Consider the following 21,576-nt stretch of genomic DNA (forward strand, 5'->3'; position numbering starts at 1 on the left):
ACCCTGACCCACTTTCAAGGTCACATGGGTCAAATATGTTAAAATCTTCAAACAACTTCTTCTCAATAACCAAAAGGCCCAGGGTACTGATATTGGTCCTGTAGCATGCTGGGATGAAGGGTTACAAAGTTTGTTCAAATGAATGCCCTTGATCCACTTTCAAGGTCACTGCGGTCAGATGTCTTAAAGACTTAGAGAAAGCAGATTTAGAAATCATTTGGATTGAAATTACCCTTAGTCATAAAAAATTACTGTTAGGTTGCATCTATAGACCCCCAAACTCTGTTGTGGATTATTGGAGTAAACTTGATGATGTCTTGGGTAATATCACTGAACTTGGTAAAGATTATATACTTATTGGAGACATCAATCAGGATATGCTAAACGTACAACCAAATTCTCACATCATGCGGATTATGACTAAGTTTGGCATTACTAATATTATTCACGAACCTACAAGAACTACTCCTACCTCTTCGACATCTCTCGATATTATTATGACTAACAATACTGATATAGTAAAAAATCCCTCTGTCCAAACTCCAATTTGTAGTGACCACAGTCCAATTAGTTGCAATATATCTTTCAAAACTCACAAGAAATCTGCATATAAAAAGACAATTATGTACTTTAGTGATACTGACTTTGTTAATGCTAACATCTATTTATCTAATATTGATTGGGATACATGTTTGAATGAAAATGTTGATATAGAGACTATGAATAATTTTATTTCCAGTGAAATTCATAATTGTATTGAAAAATATGTACCACATAAAGTTGTCACTATTCGTCCAAATGATAAAGTCTGGATGAACAATGATATTAGATTACACATTAGGAAACGAAATCGTCAACATACCAGGGCCAAACATACTAATACTACTGCAGCCTGGCAAAAATTTAGAGATATGCGAAACACAGTTATTGACCTTGTAAGAGAAGCTAAGCAAAAATATCTACTTAAACTCCAAAATTCCCTTATTGACAAATCTATTCCTCCAGGTAAGTGGTGGCGGGTTGCAAAGTCTATTATGAACATTAACAATAAATCAAACAATGATGCTCCTCTTGTAATAAATGGTGAACTTAAATCACATCCTGTGGATAAAGCAGAATCTTTTAATTCATACTTCACCTCTGTCTCTACTTCTGACAAAACTGACCTTGACATTCCTCCTAATTGTCCTATCTCACAAGAAAAATTATCTTCCATTATTATCACTGAACAGGATGTTCATGATCAGCTCCAACTTATTAATGTAAAAAAACCTGCTGGTCCAGATGCACTTCCCCCTTATTTTATTAAAGGTATTGCTGACTCTCTTGTAAAGCCCTTACTGTTAATTTTTAACAAATCCATATCCACTGGTTGCATACCTAATATTTGGAAGTGTGCTAATGTTACCCCAATATATAAGGGCAAGGGAGGAAGAGGTGACCCCAGTAACTATAGACCAATCTCTGTCACATCGTTATTTAGTAAACTTCTTGAAAAAATAGTTTTTAAACATCTCTTTAATTTTCTATCTGAGAATAATGTTATATCAAAAAATCAGTCTGGCTTCCTTCCAAATGACTCCACAGTTAACCAATTAATATATTTATATGATGAAGCTTCAAAACAACTTGATCAAGGAAAAGAGGCAAGGATAGTATTTTGTGACATCAGCAAAGCTTTTGACAGGGTTTGGCACAGTGGATTGATTTACAAATTGAAGAAATATGGAATTTGTGACGACGTTTTGAACTGGATTCATTGCTATCTTACTGATAGACAACAAAGGGTATTAGTAGATGGCTACAAGTCAAATTTACAAACATTAAAAGCTGGTGTACCCCAAGGCTCGGTTCTCGGGCCTTATTTATTTTTAATATTTATTAATGACCTAGAAGATGAACTCCAATCCCATGTCAAACTCTTTGCTGATGACACTTCTCTTTACGTTTTGATAGATGGTGACGGCAGACATGCTGCAGATATTCTCAATGAGGATTTAAGGAGAATGTCTCTCTGGGCTGATAAATGGGGAATATCATTTAATCCAAGTAAAACTGAATCATTACTAATGTCTAATAAAAATAATTCTGAGACATCTCATCCAGATTTGGTATTCTCAAATAGTGTCGTTATAAATGTCAAAAATCATAAACATCTTGGTCTGCTTTTTAATAGTCGTGGATCATGGTCTGATCAAGTTAATTATATATATGGAAAAAGCTGTACAAAACTACAAATAATGCGAATGCTCAAACACAAGCTAGATAGAAAATCTCTTGAAATAATTTATAAATCTTTTATAAGACCAACACTTGAATATGCTTGTGCTGTGTGGAATAATTGCACCCAGGGTGAAAGTGACTTATTGGAATCAGTCCAATTAGAATGTCTCAGAATTATATCAGGTTTGAGAAGAGGTACAAGTCATAACTTAATATATAAGGAAGTTGGGGTAGATAAACTAAAAATAAGACGTGATAATTACCAATGTATATTATTTTTCAAGATACTGCAGCATGACTGTCCTGACCATCTTTATGATTGTATCCTACCATATTTTAATAATGATATTAATCCTCGCCTTAGACATCATAGAAACTTTATTGTTCCCTTGTGCAGAACCAACTTGTATAAAAATAGTTTTTTTCCTAGAATGATGTCTCTATGGAATAGGCCAGACTGTATTTTTCCAAAACTCACTACATTGAGCCAGTTAAAACTGGAATTACTTAAGGAAAGCACATACGTTTTGCAACCATCTAACTGTACGGATATTTTTAAATACGGTGGCTCCAGGAAGTTGAATATAACTTTATGTCAACTACGGAATAAAGTCAGCCAATTAAAATCAGATTTATATAATGATCATCTTACAGATAATCCTAAGTGTGACTGTGGTTTTATTATTGAAGATGCAAATCACTTCTTCCTCAATTGCCCCAAATATATAGATGAAAGACAAGTTTTATTCAATGCTTTATCTAATTACAACGAAATTGACAACATCATCTTAAATACAGTTACTTTCACTACGGGTGATATGAACCTTAGCAGTGAATCAAATAAATTTATTCTCTCATGTGTTCTGGAGTTTATTGACAAATCTGGAAGATTTTAACTTAAACTATACTAAAAATTACATTACAATGTGTTTGTATTTGCTATGTTATAACAATAACTCTGGTGTAATTGGGAAGGATGGCACTGTGTATAGTGACAGTTTCTTTGAAGTGCCTCCAACCAAACACTAGGCTATTAATAATTGAAGTAAATAGACTATATTAATTGAAATGGTAAAATCTATGATATTCTAGTTACATGTATTATTTTTTGTGAACATGTATTAAATGGTTCTAGTATTCTCCTATTAATTCGAACATATACTACATCTTCTCTATAATACTCTCTCTCTATATATATATGTATATATGAATGTATGAAATGTGTGTATTTTCTCTGGAAAGGGCTTTTATAGGCAATGCCTGTGCCTAATCCAATTGTATCTTTTTGAATACAATAAAATTGATTTGAAATGAAATGTCTTAAAATCTTCAAACAACTTCTTTTCAATAACCAAAAGCCCCAGGGTACTGATATTGAGCCTGTAGCATGCTGGGATGAAGGGCTACCAAGTTGGTTCAAATGAATTGCCTTGACTCACTTTCAAGGTCACAGGGGTCAAATATGTTAAAATCTTCAAACAACTTCTTCTCAATAACCAAAAGGCCCGGGGTACTTATATTGGGCCTGTAGCATGCTGGGATGAAGGGTTACGAAGTTTGTTCAAATGAATGCCCTTGACCAACTTTCAAGGTCACATGGGTCAAATTTTGTAATATCTTCAAACGACTTCTTCTCAATAACCAAAAGGCCTAGGGTACTGATATTTGGGCCTGTAGCATGCTGAGATGAAGGGCTACCAAGTTTGTTCAAATGAATGACCTTGACCAACTTTCAAGGTCACAGGGGTCACATACGTTAAACTTTTCAAATGACTTCTTCTCAGTAACCAAAAGCCCCAGGGTACTGATATTGGGCCTATAGCATGCTGGGATGAAGGGCTACCAAGTTGGTTCAAATGAATAACCTTGACCTACTTTCAAGGTTTTTCAACCTAATTTCCTTGTCGGGACATTCAAGGTCAAAGGAGTCATATGTTTAAATCTTTTAATAGGTTCTTATGAATCAAACACTGATATTCTGCCTGTAGCTGTATTTTAGTCCACTTTTAAGATTACAAGTGTGAGATTAATACCAGCTGAGCGATTCAGGGCCATCGGGCCTCTTGTTTAACCTCGCCAGGTCCTCAGGTCCGCATCCATCGGTCGTCTGTCTGTTCGTCCATCAACTTTTCCTTTAAAAGGCTACTTGTCAGGAATGTCTCAGTGGATTATGACTAAATTTGGCTTGGGGCACCCTTGTGCAAAGGGGTCTTAATTTTGTGTAAAGTGAGGGTGTGTCCCCCTTTGGGAAGAGGGTCGGTGCCAATAGGGGATATTGAGGTGAATCTTTAAAAACCTTCTTCTTCTGTACAATTAAAAGGATTTGACCATATTTGGTCCAGAGCATTCTTGGGCAGAGTGGACTCAATTTGGTATAATGGAAGGTGTGACCCCCTTGGGCAGAGGGGCAGATCAAGTAGGGGAAATTGATGTTGATGTTTAAAATCCACCTCACTTAATGAGGGCAGAAAGGAGGGACACAATAAGGGACTGGTGTTGCTGAGAGACAGAGCCAATATTTGGAATTCCCATGGTTGCGAAATTATCCAGGTGAGCAATACAGGCCTTCTGGACCTCTTGTTTGTAAGTATAGGCACTATAAATGGTCATGTTCGCTGCTTTCATGGTGGATTGGTCAGGAAAAAGAAACAGACTTTATGGAACCAGTCAGTTGTTTTCCTGGTGGATTGGGTTAGGAAGATAAGTCATGTGTGATGTTTTTTTCTGGTGGTGTATAGTTTGGAACAAGAAGCAGACTACAGATCTGGTCAGCTGGGACGTTGTAGAGTGTTTGACAGCATTTAAACCCCATGTTGTGTTAGCTAGGGAACTTGTGTCTGACCTAATGAATAAATATGGTCCTGTGATAACTGTATAGATATTGTTATAGTCTCACCGATATTTCATTACAGGAGCAGAATTAACGTCTTGTTCCTGTCTGGAGGTTTTTGTGGAAATTGAATCACCGAATAAATTGTATACACATGTGTGATGCAGTCACTTTATATTTGATGTATTGATATAGTTGGTTTAATTTATTTGTGATGGATTTAATTTCGCTATACTATGGTCATCAAAGATCAAATTAAATACCTGGCGAACATAATTACCATGAGTTCAAATCGCCATGACAGTATACAGACAATATATAAAGAGCATAGATATGTTTACTCGTTTACTGCCAAAACTCATAGTTGACCAACTTTAACCAGCTGTCCATACTTCAACAATTTGATTTCAAACCTTATACTTCCGTGATTGTCATAAATATTGATCAAGTTAGTAAAATCAGTGTACATGCTTTTATATTGTTTTGCAAAGTAAACAAAAGTCGCTGTAAAAATTGCATGTCCATGACTCTAGAGTTGTCCATATCTAATGATTCCTGTAGATAAAATGTACCTAGTGCGCTATACAGGAGCAGCTGGTGATAATGAAAATTTCAATAGACAGAGTTTTGGGAAATTCAATTCCCACCAAATATTTCTGATCAGGACGATGCGAATTATTAACCCAAAAAAACTATATGACATGCAACATGCATGTCAGACAGCTTCTTACTGTCTTCTTTGCGACCTTAACCCTTTAACTCCTATGCAACTTTAGTAGACTTTCCCATGCATTGATCTGGATGAGTCCATCATGGCCTATAGTGGTGAAGGCTAGGGTTAAAAGGACATTTAACTTTTATTTCTTTTGAAGATTTCGTAATGAAGGACAAACTTAATAATATTACATGAGGAATTCTGAAACATAATCATAATCTTGGAAGTGATTGGCTTGCATTAACCTCACAGCTTACATTTTAAAACATGTCCGCTATACCATCATTTAAAGAACAATGGAGACCTCATGAGGAAGACAATCCACCTCAAGTCTGCTCTGTGTTCACTGTAACTACAACCTGCATGCTCCTTATTATTGTCAGTCCCATCAATGATTCATTCATACTTTTCTTTTATTGCAACTGTAAAAATCTTCAAAGCGACATAACATTTCATTACAACCTAAAAATATCACGTTTGTATCGTCTTCAGTGATGCTTAACAAGTGAACACTCATGGGAGAACACAATTTTCTGTCGCTGATTTCTGTCATTAGTGATGATCTACCTAGGAACAATAGTAAATTTATACTTAACTCATTGACCCCTGAAATTTCACAATGAACTATATATTTCAACCTTTGAATTGGAAGAGTTCAAATGTGTCTTCAGGGGTCAATGATTTAACAGTAAAGGGGTCAATGAGTTAACATTAAAGGGGTCAATGAGTTACCAGTAAAGGGGTCAATGAGTTAACAGTAAAGGGGTCAATGAGTTAACAGTAAAGGGGTCTATGAGTTACCAGTAACAGTGGTATAGTTGGTAATATTGGCAAGGTATTTAATTTCACTTTATTCATGATAACCAAAGATAGCACGAAATCAGATACCGAGCAAAAACAAATATCATGAATAATTGTCTCCGTGAATATATTCCGAGATAAAAGAAAACAAATGTTTACCCATTTACTGCTGCTGAATAATTGGGATAAAAAAAAAACCAGTTCAATATTGAATTTTTCTATATTTTGATAAAACACTTCTAAAGTAAATCCCATCACCCAAATACAAAGTACCCTTATGACCGCATTCTTTTTTCCTATCTGACTAGTTCTGATTGGGAAAACCTTGAAATATTAGCCTCATGGGTTTAACAACTATACAGTATTCACGTAATGACTAACCAATGACTTTGACCAGCTGTTCACTAACAGTGTTCAGCTGTCTGCAAACGCTTGATTCCAGAATTCTACATGTTGAAATTAAATTGACAGAGCAAGTTATGTTGTGGGACTATTTAGTCCCCTTAGGACAATGCTAGTCTATTTTGAAGCAGCCGTTAGTAGTTAAAGTATTGATTGTCCAAATATTGTGTTTGTATGTGAAATAAGATAAAAGAACGGTGGCACAGACATCTGGGGAAGTTGTCACTGTTTTAAATAAAAATCTCTGTACTACAAAGCTTGCTAGCAGCCTAATGGGAATAGTGTGAGCCTTATGGCAGTGAGAACGTGTACATTTGAGGGGAAATAATAGCATTGTTTGTGTAAAGACAACCACGTCTGTGCTGGCAGAGTAATGAAGCGTCCAAATGTTTCCTTCGGGATTGCTACTTTTTGTTGGTTTCGTGTTGAGATAGCAATTACCTCCATGAGTTGAATGGAGGCGCGTTTAAAGTCCTTCGTTAATGAGTCCTGTTGTGTGAAGAACACTCTTGCTTATAAACTTGTAGAATAATTGCATTCTTGCATTTGAGGTTGTGGCATATTTGAGTGAGCAGCATTCTTGATTTTGAGGTTGTGGCATCTTTTGGTGAGCAGCATTCTTGATTTTGAGGTTGTGGCATCTTTGGGTGAGAAGCATTCTTGATTTTGAGGTTGTGGCATCTTTGATGAGCAGCATTCTTGAATTTGAGCTTGTGGCATCTTTTGGTGAGCAGCACTCAATCATGCTGTTGAATTTGTGGGATATTTGAGTGAACAGCATTCTTGCTGTTGACGTTGTAGTATCTGTCTTTAAGTGAACAGCATTCTTGCTATTACGTTTATGGCATCTTTGTGTGAGCAGCAATTTTGCTTTTAGGTTGCAGTACTTTTCAATGAGCAGCATTCTTTTTATTGAGGTTGTTTCATTTTTCTTTGGTTGTGCATTTTGGAGTTGTGGCTTCTTTGAGTGAGCAACATACTTGCTGTTGAGGTTGTGGTACCTTTCTTTTTATTGAGGTTGTGGCATCTTTGGGTGATAAGCATCATTGTTATGAAGGTTGTAGCGTCTTTAAGGGAGGATCATTCTTGCTTGGTTGTAGCACCTCTGCCTTAGGAACATGCTTGCTTTCATTTTGATGCGATAAGCATACTTGTTGGTAAGTAAAATGGTAAAGTTTTTATATGAAGATTATTCTTGAAACTACTTTTGGAATCCAGTCATGTTCACTGAACTAAGATCAACAGCTGTTGACCAGGTTTATCTTTGCATGAAAAAGGTAGTGTGTCTGTCCAGAATTTGAAAGATTTTCCTGGACCTAGCTCTGACATGTATGGATTTGTTCCAACCTGTCTGTGTCAGAATGTCCAAACGTTTGTACAGTCCGAGTCGTTGCATGCTACAACTATATATTCATTTGTAAATGTCTCATACCTTTGACAGTATTAAAGTGATATTTTGTGATTCTCCCCCCTTATTTGAATGATTGGTCTGCAGTGCATATTCATTTCAACATCTATATGTATCTATATCTGTCAAATCTCTGTTTCTTAGTCTGGTCACAGGTGCATAATGGAAACACATACATCATATCTTCCCAAAATCCTCTGTTATCACTACACATTTGTTCACTCATGAGCTACATGTTCAAAACACCACCTCCAATGTGGTCCTTAAAAAAGTTATGTTTCCCATATGGTTATCCACATGACAACAGGCTTTTGTTGCCCACATGTCGGTAACAACAGGGTTTGGGTTAACAGGTCATGTTACTCACATATGGGTAACAACAGGGTTTGGGTTAACAGGTCATGTTACTCACTTATGGGTAACAACAGGGTTTGGGTTAACAGGGCTTGTTACTCACTTAATGTTATTGAACAGTGTTTGGGTTAACAGGTCGTGTTACTCACTTATGGGTAACAACAGGGGTTGGGTTAACAGGTCTTGTTACTCACTTATGGGTAACAACAGGGGTTGGGTTAACAGGTCTTGTTACTCACTTATGGGTAACAACAGGGGTTGGGTTAACAGGTCTTGTTACTCACTTAATGTTATTGAACAGCGTTTGGGTTAACAGGTCGTGTTACTCATTTATGGGTAACAACAGGGTTTGGGTTAACAGGTCATCTTACTTACTTATGGGTAACAACAGGGTTTGGGTTAACAGGTCATGTTACTCACTTATGGGTAACAATAGGGTTTGGGTTAACAGGTCTTGTTATTCACTTATGGGTAACAACAGGGTTTGGGTTAACAGGTCATGTTACTCACTTATGGGTAACAACAGGGTTTGGGTTAACAGGTCGTGTTACTCACTTATGGGTAACAACAGGGTTTGGGTTAACAGGTCATGTTACTCACTTATGGGTAACAACAGGGTTTGGGTTAACAGGTTAGGCTACCCACATGAGGGTATAACAACAGGGTTTTGGTTTAAATAGGTAATGTTATTGAACAGTGTTTGGGTTAACAGGTCATGTTACCTACATAAGGGTATTGACAGGAACAAATGTATATCTACTTAGATATTACCATATTCACAGTAATGGACAGTTTCTCTTTGTAGAGACTGTTATATTTTAAAGGCTTATTCCATGAAGTGTGCCTGTATTCATATGATTATTTATTTATCAGTAAATTTAATTTCAGAAATTTGGCTGTGTGGGATAGGACTTAGGTTAGTGTACAAAATTATTTCACCAATTGGATTCAATGTTGCAGAAATGAAGGGCTGAGCAAAGCAAATAGAATGGAGTTACCTCCCTAATTTTGGGGTGTAAAAACTTTGTTTGCACTACTGCTTCTAAATTACTGCATCAATTTCATTGAAATTTGATACACAGAACTTTTACTTCCATGAAGGGGATGTGAATAATGTATGTAGATTGGAATTACATCCTCAATTTGTAGAGTTATAGCCCTTTGTTAATAAACATTATTTGCACCACTCCTCTCAAAATAATGTACCAATTTGAATACTACTTGATAGATATATAATCTTACATAAAGGACATGTTAATAAAGTATGGAGTATGGATTTCCCCCCTCCCCCCCCCCCCCCCCCCCCCCTTCTATATAATAGGAAAGGATATTTTGTATGGCGAAATCGGGGAAACATGTACAGGTGTTGGTATGTACGTAGTATGACCCCTGTAGTTCTCTCTTGTTTTCAATTTTTATTTCTATTTTCAAGTTTCGACAAACTACAATTATGTCAAATGCATAGTAAACATGTACTTTTTATGAAATATTTCTATTGAACTCATTTACCCCTTAAATTTCATAATGAGCTATTCCAACTCTGAATTGGAAGAGTTCAAATGTGTCTTCAGGGGTGAATGTCGAGTGAAATGAATGTTTTACAACAATGTCAAGCTCACCTATCTACAGGCTGTGACAAGGGTGGTGCGGCATCCATCATCCGTTCGTCCTCGTCCATCAACTTATCCTTTAAACAACTTCTTCTGAAGAACGGTCAGGCCTAGTCATGATATTTGGCTGAAAGCTTTGTTGGTAGGAGCCCTACAAAGTTTGAGAACGAAAATGACCTTGACCTACTTTAAAGGTCACAGGGGTCAAATATGTCAAAAACTTCAAACGACTTCTTCTGAAGAACTAAAAGGTATAGAATCTTCATATTTGGCTGATGGCTTCCTGGGATGGAGCTCAACAAAGTTTGAATATGAAAATGACTGACCTACTTTCATGGTCATAGGGGTCAAATGTGTCAAACACTTCAAGCGACTTCTGAAGAAGAACTGAAAGGTATAGAATCTTTATATTTGGCTGGTGGATTCCTGGGATGGAGCTTAACAAAGTTTGGCAATGAAAATTAATTTGACCTACTTTCAAGGTCACAGGGGTCAAATATGTCAAAAACTTCAAATGACTTCTTCTGAAGAACTAAAAGGTATAGAATCTTCATATTTGGCTGATGGCTTCCTTGGATGGAGCCCAACAAAGTTTGAGAATGAAAATTACCTTGACCTTCTTTCAAGGTCACAGGGGTCAAATGTGTCAAACACTTCAAACGACTTCTTCTGAAGAACTGAAAGGTATATAATCTTTATATTTGGCTGGTGGCTTCCTGGGATAGAGCCCAACAAAGTTTGAGAATGAAAACTAGTTTGACCTACTTTCAAGGTCACAGGGGTCATATATGTCAAAAGCTTCAAATGACTTCTTCTGAAGAACTGAAAGGTATAGAATCTTTATTTTTGATTGATGGCTTCCTTGGATAGAGCCCGACAAAGTTTGAGAATGAAAATGACCTTGACCTTCTTTCAAGGTCACAGGAGTCAAATGTGTCAGACACTTCAAACGACTTCTTCTGAAGAACTGAAAGGTATATAATCTCTATATTTGGCTTGTAGCTTCCTAGGAAAGAGCCGAACAAAGTTTGAGAATGAAAATGACCTTGACCTTCTTTTAAGGTCACATGAGGCAGATATGTCAAACACTTTAAACGACTTCTTCTGAAGAACTGGTAGTTATAAAATCTTAATATTTGGCAGGTGGCTTCCTGGGAAAGAGCCAAACAAAGTTTGCGAATGAAAATGACCTTGACCTACTTTCAAGGTCACAGCGTTCAAATATGTCAAACAGTTCAAACAGCTTCTTCTGAAGAATTAAAAGGCATAAAATTATAATATTTGGCTGGTGACTTCCCGGGATAGAGCTCACCAAAGTTTGCAAATGAAAATGACCTCAACCTACTTTAGAGGTCACAGAGGTCAACAACATTTTAATGGATTTGTTCTTGAGAACTAAAAGGAATGGATTCATAAGATTTGGCTGGTAGCTTTTTGGAATAGAGCTAACCAATTTGAGAAGGAAAATGACATTGACCTACTTACAAGATCACAGGGAAAAATATGTCAAGCAACTTCTGAAGAAGAATCAAAAAGCATAGAATCTTGTAATAATATTTTGCTGGTAGTTTCAACAGATGGAGCCAACAAAGTTTGCGAGGGAAATATTTTTAGTGCAATATAATATTTAATGAGAATATTTTGCTATGACTGCTTAAATATTCAGGTGAGCGATACAGGCCCTCTTGGGCCTCTTGTTAATAGTTTAACTTGGTACCGTTTATCTTTACTGCCATCTACAATGTTTTCCATTTAGTTGTTAGTCCTTGTTTGTCTGTTTCATTTTACAGGTTTTTATTGCGTAAATTGAAATCTATGTCTTGCACTAGCTCTTGCTAAGTCGAACCTATTTTTGACACCTAAAGATACAGTGCCTGTAGAACCCAGAGAATTTTTGAAATTAAATTTTTAATACTGTCTCCATGGTTCAGTCTGTCTGTGAATAGGTACATAAAGCATCATCAGACATCGAGGTATCATGTTTGAAATTAAAAATCACTGAATTGTGACTTGATGATTATTCTCATGAGGCAGTAAAGACAGATATGAAGAGCTGACACTACCATGGCGATGTAAAGTTTAATAGGTATATTATGTACATTATGTAATTTTGGAAGAAATAAAGACATTTCCTTGTCTCGACCTATCCCAAAGGGCCAAATATATTTGAAATTCAATCAACTTTGGGGGGTATGTCATCCAAAGCGATCGACATGAAATTATTTGTGAGACCTATTTTTAAATGTTTTGAGTTTTTATGTTCTGTCTGTGGGGATGATGGTATGGTTTTCTAAATGTTACTTGGGTGCTGGAATGTACAGCAAGATGTTGAGATATTGGACACGTACATTCAGCCATGGCTTTATATACGGTCTGGTGCTTACAGATTGACAAGAAAATTAAAGTCCTCCTACAGACCGACGTAACCCTATGGGAGTTAAGCGTTGTTCCCAATTCATGTTATAGATATGATATACTAAAAGTTGTAAATTATCTCTGCATTAAATAGATTTTCCATGAATGCTATCTACATACTTAGAGGCAAAATATATTCTCTATTTGCCTTTGTTTCTGTAATGCTAAAAATGCATTTTTGTATTAATCGAACCAATGGCTGATATATTTTGTGTAAGCACTTCAGAGAATGTTGTATATTATCATTATTATTGAGAGAATTTTGTTAACTAGTTTTTAGCTCCATGGCCAATTAATGTGAACTTATGCCTATACTGCGGCCTCCGTCATCTGACTGTCAACTTTTTCTTTTCAACGACTTCTACTGAAGAACTGGAGGACCTAAGGTCATGATATTTGGCAAAGTAGGTACCTGGGATTGACTGCTATCAAGTTTCCTATTAAAATTACCTTTACCTATACTTTCAAGGTCACAGGGGTCAAATATGTTATAAAAACTTCAAAAAACAATATCCTAAGAACCATTTGGACTAAAGTCATAATGCTTTAAATTGGTATGTTATGTAGACCAGCTGTGTGAATCTTTTTCTTTGTTACAATAATGAGGTCAAAAGTCAACTTTAAGTGCTAGTCGGTGGTCAAATTTCAACATGGGTTAAAAGCTTTAACAATCTTCTCAAGTTGCATAAGGCCCAAGGTCATGATATTTGACACAGTAGGTACTTTAGATGGAATGCTATAAATTCTCCTCATTAAAATGACCTTGACCTAATTTCAAGGTCACAGGGGTCAAATATGTTAAAAACTTCAAAAAACAATATCCTAAGAACCATTTAGACTAGAGTCATAATGCTTTGGTATGTTATGTAGACAAGCTGTGTGAATCTTTTTCTTTGTTACAGTAATAAGGTCAAAGGTCAACTTTAAGTGTTAGCTGGTGGTCAAATTTCAACATACATGGGTTAAAAGCTTTAACAATCTTCTTCTCAAGTTGTATAAGGCCCAGGGTCATGATATTTGGCCAGTAGGTACCTGCGATGGAATGCTATAATCTTTCCTCATTAAAATTAGCTTGATCCACTTTCAAGGTCACAGGGGTCAAATATGTTAAAACAAAATGTCAACATTTAAACATGATACAATACAGATTCTACAAAACATTGCAATGACTTGTTATGTAAGATTTGTGACACTGTGATATCAGAGAATTTCTGGATTTTATACTGTAATACTTGTAATATGAGCATGCCTCCCTCTAAGTTTATGGTACAAGCCATGCGTATTGATGTCCTATGTGTTGTGACATTGTAATAATACATTAGAATATTAGTCTGTTCTATGTTTTTTAATATTGTAATATAAGACTTTCACCCCCTAAGTATAGGGTGTAAGCTATATTTTTTCTGTTCTATGTGTTGTAATATATGTAAAACCAGACTGTCACCCCCTAAGTGTAGGTTATAAGCTATTTGCCCCAAAGTTGTCTCTCCTGTTTCCTGAGCCTGGTTCTCCCCACATCTCTCCACATTTAACATATATATCTTCAGATAATTATTGACTGCTTTCTCCTTGCTAGACATGTATTGTTGCCATGACTACAGATAGGTCCCAAAATGCTACTTTGGAATGGAAGATATCTGTTATGGAGACTCCTGGATTTAAATCCATTGACATTTTATCAGCAGCACCGTACATTAAAGACTCTGGATTTGTATTAAATTAGAAGAGAAATACCATTGTGATTTAACATTTGTTCCAGGACTTATGTACATGTTTGTTCATGGCTCTCCCCCTCCACCTGTCTGGTAAAGTCCAAGGTCTATATGATATGCCAGTTTGTTGGTGTTCAATTACCCAACATGCCGATAGCCATTATGACAATAACAATTTAAAAAAAGAAATGGAACATCATCATAATAGGTAAGAATGAAAGTTCAAATATATGCCTTGTAGCAAAGCAAGTATAATTATTTTTAGGTCACCTGAGACAAAGTCTCAGGTGACCTATTGCGATCGCCTTTTGTCCATCGTTGGCAAAATTTGTTATGGTTTTTAATGGCAAATGATACTTTGAATATTACATGTTGATAACTTGATTGGAATTATAACCCTAAGTTGACAGTTTGATACTTTGTAAATTTTGAGCCATCCCTACCCCCAAGGGGTGTAGGGTGGGGCCCAATGGAGTCCGTGTGCTAAAATAAAATTTCTTCATTTTCCTTGTTTAGAATCAGAGGTGCTAGTTTCAAATACTTTTCAGTCTTAAATCTGCATGCTAGATATTGAATAAGGTGGTTTTATTGTTTTTTGTCACTTTGAATAACATTTTTGTTGATGTTAAAAACAAATATCAACTCTCTGTATAAATATATCAGGTGACCGTTAAGGCCCATGGGCCTCTTGTTATGATAGCGATGTTAAAGAAGTAAATTTACATGTTCTGAAATAATGTCTTTATGCTAAATAGTTACATTAAACATTAGTTTGACATCATAAAAATAGACTGCACGAATAAAATGTTTAAAATGTGATTGAATCAATGAATAAAATTGAATGATAGAATGAGTTAATTGAATGAATAGATTAAATAAATGTACCAAAGACTTTGAAAATGTGATGTTTGGAACAATTAACAAGAGCAAGAAACTTTTGAAGAATAATTTCAATAAGTTGTTTTACATAAAGATCAATTCTGTGTTTTAGCTTTGTAATTCATAAGTAACTGTCGATAGGGAAGACCTCAATATCATAAAGTAAAAAAAAAACATGTTTAAAAAGTAAAAAAAACAAACATGTTTAAACATGTTTAAAAAGTAAAAAAAAAAAACATGTTTAAAAAGTAAAAGAAAGAAAAGTTCTCAGTATTATAAAGTAAAATTAATCCTAAGATATTTGAAAGCTAGGGCCAAATAAATACCTTCCTCAGTAATGGAGATCATACCTATCCAACATTATCAGGTAAAATATGAAGTCAACGGTGGATATAAATGTCTTTTTAGTTTGCTCAACCATTTTTTCATTGGAATTTTTGTCTTTGCTATCCTGACATAAATCCAATTCTTTCAGCCAAGGAGAGAACTTTCTCCGTCGTTTTCTCCCTTGTGGGAAATTTGGTTCAATAAAATCCACCGCTATGACGTCAGCGATACGTTAACACTGTTAAGAGGCATCATATTCCCCAGCAGTCCTATGACATCTAAATGAAGACGGCAATCTTGAGCCAAGCCATTTTGTCTACACGTGCAAGTCAAGATTCCAATTCAAACAGTTGGTAGTTCAACTTTCTGGTATGCAATTAAAACAAAAGTTTTTTCTTGATTGCATGCAGAAGCAGAAGAACAATGTAAATGTACCTACATTGTGTAACAGTGTATATATGTCCTTGATTTGGCATCTATCTGTATCACTCTTTATCCATTAATCATTTTTGAGAAACCTGTGGTTTATTACTAAACAGCTTTATGTGTGAAGTAGATAAGATTTAAGACTTACACCAAAGTTTGAAGGTACTGACAAAAATACTCTTGAAGTTGAGTTGCCTGATAGTAGCCAGTATTTAAGCTATTAAATTGCATCAAGGTTAGTTAATGGAAAAGTGCAGATGTAAGTTATCAATATTGATGATCTAACTTGTAACAGGGAACGAGCCGTAGTTCAAAGGTAAGATGATGATGGATATGTCAAAGTTAGGCAAATCATTATTAATGGCGAGATTCTCAAACTACAGGAAATGCAGATATCGAGATTAATGACTTAGCTTAACATATAGCTGACATTGAAAATTTGAGTCTGTTTTAGTGACAACCATTCATCTTACTTTTGTTTTCAAATTTTAGTTCGTTCAGTACAATGTAAATTTCTAAATAAGACGGCTGATGGAAGTGCGTACCAAAGAGTGATTATGAGTTCTTAAAGTTGTAACAGAAATTTAGTGGGTTGACTGATAGTAAACATTGGAAGCTCAGTGTATTACTTATACTTTAGAATTTGGAGGTGTTGGGTTTGAATCCCAGTCTTGCCAGTGCTATTGGAGGTTTTGGTTCAAAACTCAGTCTTGTCATTGCAATTGTAGCTTTTGGGTTCGAATCTCAGTCTTGCCAGTGTTATTTTAGGTTTTGGGTTTAAATCCCAGTCTTGTCATTGCTATTAGAGGTTTTCGGTTCGAATCCAAGTCGTGCCAGTGCTATTGGAGTTGTTGGGTTTCAAATCCCAGTCTTGCCAGTGCTATTGGAGGTGTTGGGTTTCGAATCCCAGTCTTGCCAGTGCTATTGGAGGTTTGAGGTTCAAATCCCAGTCTTGCCTAGCTATTGGAGGTTATGCTGCCCCCCTAGTTAACCAACATAGGCTGTATGCTGCCCCCCTCATTCACCAATGTAGGCTGTATGCTGCCCCCCTAATTCACCAACATAGGCTGTATGCTGCCCCCCTAATTCACCAACGTAGGCTGTATGCTGCCCCCCTAATTAACCAACATAGGCTGTATGCTGCCCCCCTAATTAACCAACATAGGCTGTATGCTGCCCCCCTAATTAACCAACATAGGCTGTATGCTGCCCCCCTAATTAACCAACATAGGCTGTATGCTGCCCCCCTAATTAACCAACATAGGCTGTATGCTGCCCCCCTAATTAACCAACATAGGCTGTATGCTGCCCCCCTAATTAACCAACATAGGCTGTATGCTGCCCCCCTAATTAACCAACATAGGCTGTATGCTGCCCCCCTAATTAACCAACATAGGCTGTATGCTGCCCCCCTAATTAACCAACATAGGCTGTATGCTGCCCTCTAATTAACCAACATAGGCTGTATGCTGCCCCCCTAATTAACCAACATAGGCTGTATGCTGCCCTCTAATTTATTAACATAGGCTGTATGCTGCCCCTATAATTAACTAACATAGGCTGTATGCTGACCCTTAATTAAATCTTTCCGTACCGCAACTCCGGTCCGGATTCCGTACTGGATGTACTTATTAGACTCGCCCCCGCGCATGTAACAAAATGGCAGATTATTAATGTACTTTTTAGACTAGGTGTAACTGCTGCAAGAATTAAACAGGTAACCGTGAACAAATATTGTTATTGTTTCATGTTCTGGTTCATAGACAAACATTTCTTCATTTTCGTAGAATAATGACTAACTGGTAGCTGATAATGACCGAGAAATCGACATTTGTCTGGCAATAAACAATACGATTCCGTGTATTTAACACAGCGTTGTAGTGCAGGTTTCCAATGGGGATTGATTATGGCTACGAATGTGGAGTCGTTCAGGTTTTTTTCTAAATACAAGTAGATTTCATCAAGACTTATATTAGAATATTCAAATTTACTTCCATAAGTCTCAACAAATATCTGATGATGAATTTACGAGTGTTCGTATTGAATTGGGTTGCCGCCATCTTGTTTACATTTGAGGCACCAAACGCACACATCTTGCGGCAAATGTGAAAACATTAAGTCACATAATAAAAAAGGGTACTCTGCACAAATAAAATTATTTCTTCCAAACTGATGGGTTCTGATTTTAGCAACAATTAATTGTTTTTTCGTGACAGTCTCGTGCGATAACAAACTAAACATCAGGCAGGTTACATCAAAGTCTCTTGTCGTGTGTACACGACAACGGGGATGAGACGGCCCTTTATTTTGTTGTCTGTGCACAACAACGGGGACCAGGATGACATATTGTTGTCGTGTGTACACGACAACGGTACGGAAAGAGTTAACCAACATAGGCTGTATGCTGCGCCCCTAATTTATCAACATAGGCTGTATGCTGCCCCCTAATTAACCAACATAGGCTGTATGCTGCCCCCTAATTAACCAACATAGGCTGTATGCTGCCCCCCTCAATTAACCAACATAGGCTGTATGCTGCCCCCTAATTAACCAACATAGGCTGTATGCTGCCCCCTAATTAACCAACATAGGCTGTGCTATGCTGCCCCCTAATTAACCAACGTAAATATGTATTCCCCCCTTCAGCTTCATCCCCATCCTCTTGTCTTATAGATAAGAATAGTTTACTGACACTGAAGCAATCATAGGTTATTGTAAGGCTTTACATGGGCGTAAACAAATCCACTAGGAATTGAAACCATTTTTACTTCTATATCTGAGGAAATATTCCCTGCCCAATAAGGGTAAATAATGATTAATTACAGGGGCTTGGCTGGATTTCAGGTTTTATCCACTTATCCTGACTAATCATCTTAGCAAATATCTCTGCCTTTCGTCTACGAATATGCCAAACCTGAGGTCTGTTTTGTGAATGGGAGATGTTTCCCTTCAACCAGTGTTTTTATTGGCCATGTTTTACTGATGTCTAGTAATAAAAAATAGACAGATTTTAAATGAGCATATTGGTAATGAATGCATAAATGATAAACAAGATGTACTGCAAATTATTTCCAATCACCATGACAGACCCTGGGTCAATTACTGCATGGTGACAAGAGATATTCTGTAGTTGGTTGATTATCTTGTAAGTGCTGGGATGTTCTGGATTTTAATCTTGGTGTGGTTTGTTTTCTTCCAACAGTACTCAATTTTTAGTGAAGAGCCAAATTGAGTTATTAAAATCTATTGTATTCTCTCGTCTTGTCTCTGTCATTTGTTTGTTGACCTTTTCTTTGATAGGTGGTGTTTTACAATTTATGAAGTAATTGCGAAAAGTTTGAAAAAAAGAAATGAATTTGATACGTATTCAAGGTCATAGGAGTCAAACTTGTAAGAAATGCCTATAATGACTTTTTCTGAATAATATGAAGTCTTACAGATTGCTGACATGAAGTTTTCTAAATGTTGCGAAAGGAAAGCATTGCACCCATATTAAAGGTCATACAGATGAAGTTTGATATTAACTAAAACTACTTAAGCTTCTTCAGAAGAACTTCAAGGTTTCGAGTCAATGATATTTGGCAAGTAGCTTACTTGCTAATGGAATGCTTCAACATTAGCCAATACAAATTATCTTGAGAATATCTGTTGAAATACTTAAAAAAACTTTTTCTGAAGAACTAAATGGCTTAGAGTCGTGATATTTGGCCAGTAGCATTCTGGTATGGAGTGCTACAAAGTGTAAGAATTTCAATGACATTGATTGATATTCAAGGTAACAAGTGTTAAATTTGTTGAAACACTTGAATGACTTTGTTTTCAAAAACACAAAGCCTAGTCATGATATTTGGTTAGAGGTGTGCTTGCATGGCACAATACAGAGTATGCAACATAAATTACCTTGACCCATATTTAAGGTCATGGGGTCAAATTTATTGAAATCCTCAAATGACCTTCTGAAGAACCAAATGGTCTAGTGTCATGATATTTAACAAGTAAATTGCTGGATTGAGTGTTACAGTTTGCGAAAAGATTTATTTTTTTTACAAATATTCAAGTTCACAGGGGTCAAGTTTGTTAAGAAACTCAAACAATTTTGTTTGAAGAGGCAAGCTTTTTTCAGTCATGATATCTGGTCAGTAACTTGCTTAAACTATTGCTAAGAAATTTGTGGAAAGAAAGGGCTCTTGAAATACGTGAGAAGCTTCAGGCCCCTTGGGTCTCATGTAATTAAAGGAGTGTTCATTCACCAGTATGGCAAAATCCAATTTTAAATGTTAAAGTCATCTTAAGTTTGAGAATTATATTAGACAAATTAGATCTTTCATTAGATTATTGGAACATTAACACATCACCAATTCTCTAAGGTTTTCATGAGTCTTCATGGATTCTATTCTGATGAAGTGGTCATTCCACTGTATCATATTTTATAGATTTCCAAGCCTTTGGACTACAGTACATGACATATTTCAACAGAGACCAGCTGTGTCCTCACTCAATCATATACCCTGTAGGATGGCAGGAATATATATCCTTTATGAGTGATATAATACTTCGTAGCAGATCAGTCTGGGTCAATCTCTGATGACCAGGTAGCTGAATCCTTAGAACATCAGATTTGATGGTGACCCAGATAAGTGTACTTTGGGTGTCACTCACTTCTCAAGTTCCTGTTACAGCTTCTAATGCCGATTGGCTGATACCTTTTGTACTCAGGCTAAGTTCATAGATAAGTAGAATCCGTATGTATATCATTAGTTTAAGGGCATTGCCTTCATTCTTGATTGACTGACTAGGTCCAGACAATAAATTCCTTCAATGTTGGTGACACGACTGTGCACAATAAGCGAATGTTTATGGTATTAGAGTCCACTATGATTGCTTTAGCATTAGCCAAGTTTGATAACCAACAGAATCAGTTCATATTTAATTAAGTTATGGGGTTTTCCTCGATTTGCAATGACAAACTTTCAGTTTGGTGCTTGTGACGTTGAGTGCTCTTTTTACTTATAATTTTACATATAGTGTATCATGCTCTTTGCTCTGTTTTGTATTCATTTTGTATGTGCTGGTTTTGTCACATGATTGTCATGTGTTACCTGTTCATGTATGTTAAGCCCATGTGTTACTATTTATAGACTTGTTAAACCTGTCTGGCCACCTGTCATGTCCAGTTTGTTTTCCAGGGCAGCACACCAAGCAGGCAACGGAGCACACAATGGCTCAAGGCACTTCCTGCTCAGTTGCTCATTTGCCAGCCATAGGATATGATTTGTTGACCAAAAAATGTAGTATGTGACCGCTAATTAAATTTACAGCAACAGTGACAAGAGGAAACTGATGATAACCTAGTTGAAATAAATATTATTGTCATTGGATGTTTTAAATGTTTTACCTTTGTTCCTGAATTTAACTTGTAAAAGAGTGCATGCATGGTTACCAGGCCTGCCAGATGGCAGATTATAGAACTTGAG

The sequence above is a fragment of the Mizuhopecten yessoensis genome, unplaced genomic scaffold (assembly GCF_002113885.1).
Source record: "Mizuhopecten yessoensis strain PY_sf001 unplaced genomic scaffold, ASM211388v2 scaffold716175, whole genome shotgun sequence".
Lineage (NCBI taxonomy): Eukaryota > Metazoa > Mollusca > Bivalvia > Pectinida > Pectinidae > Mizuhopecten > Mizuhopecten yessoensis.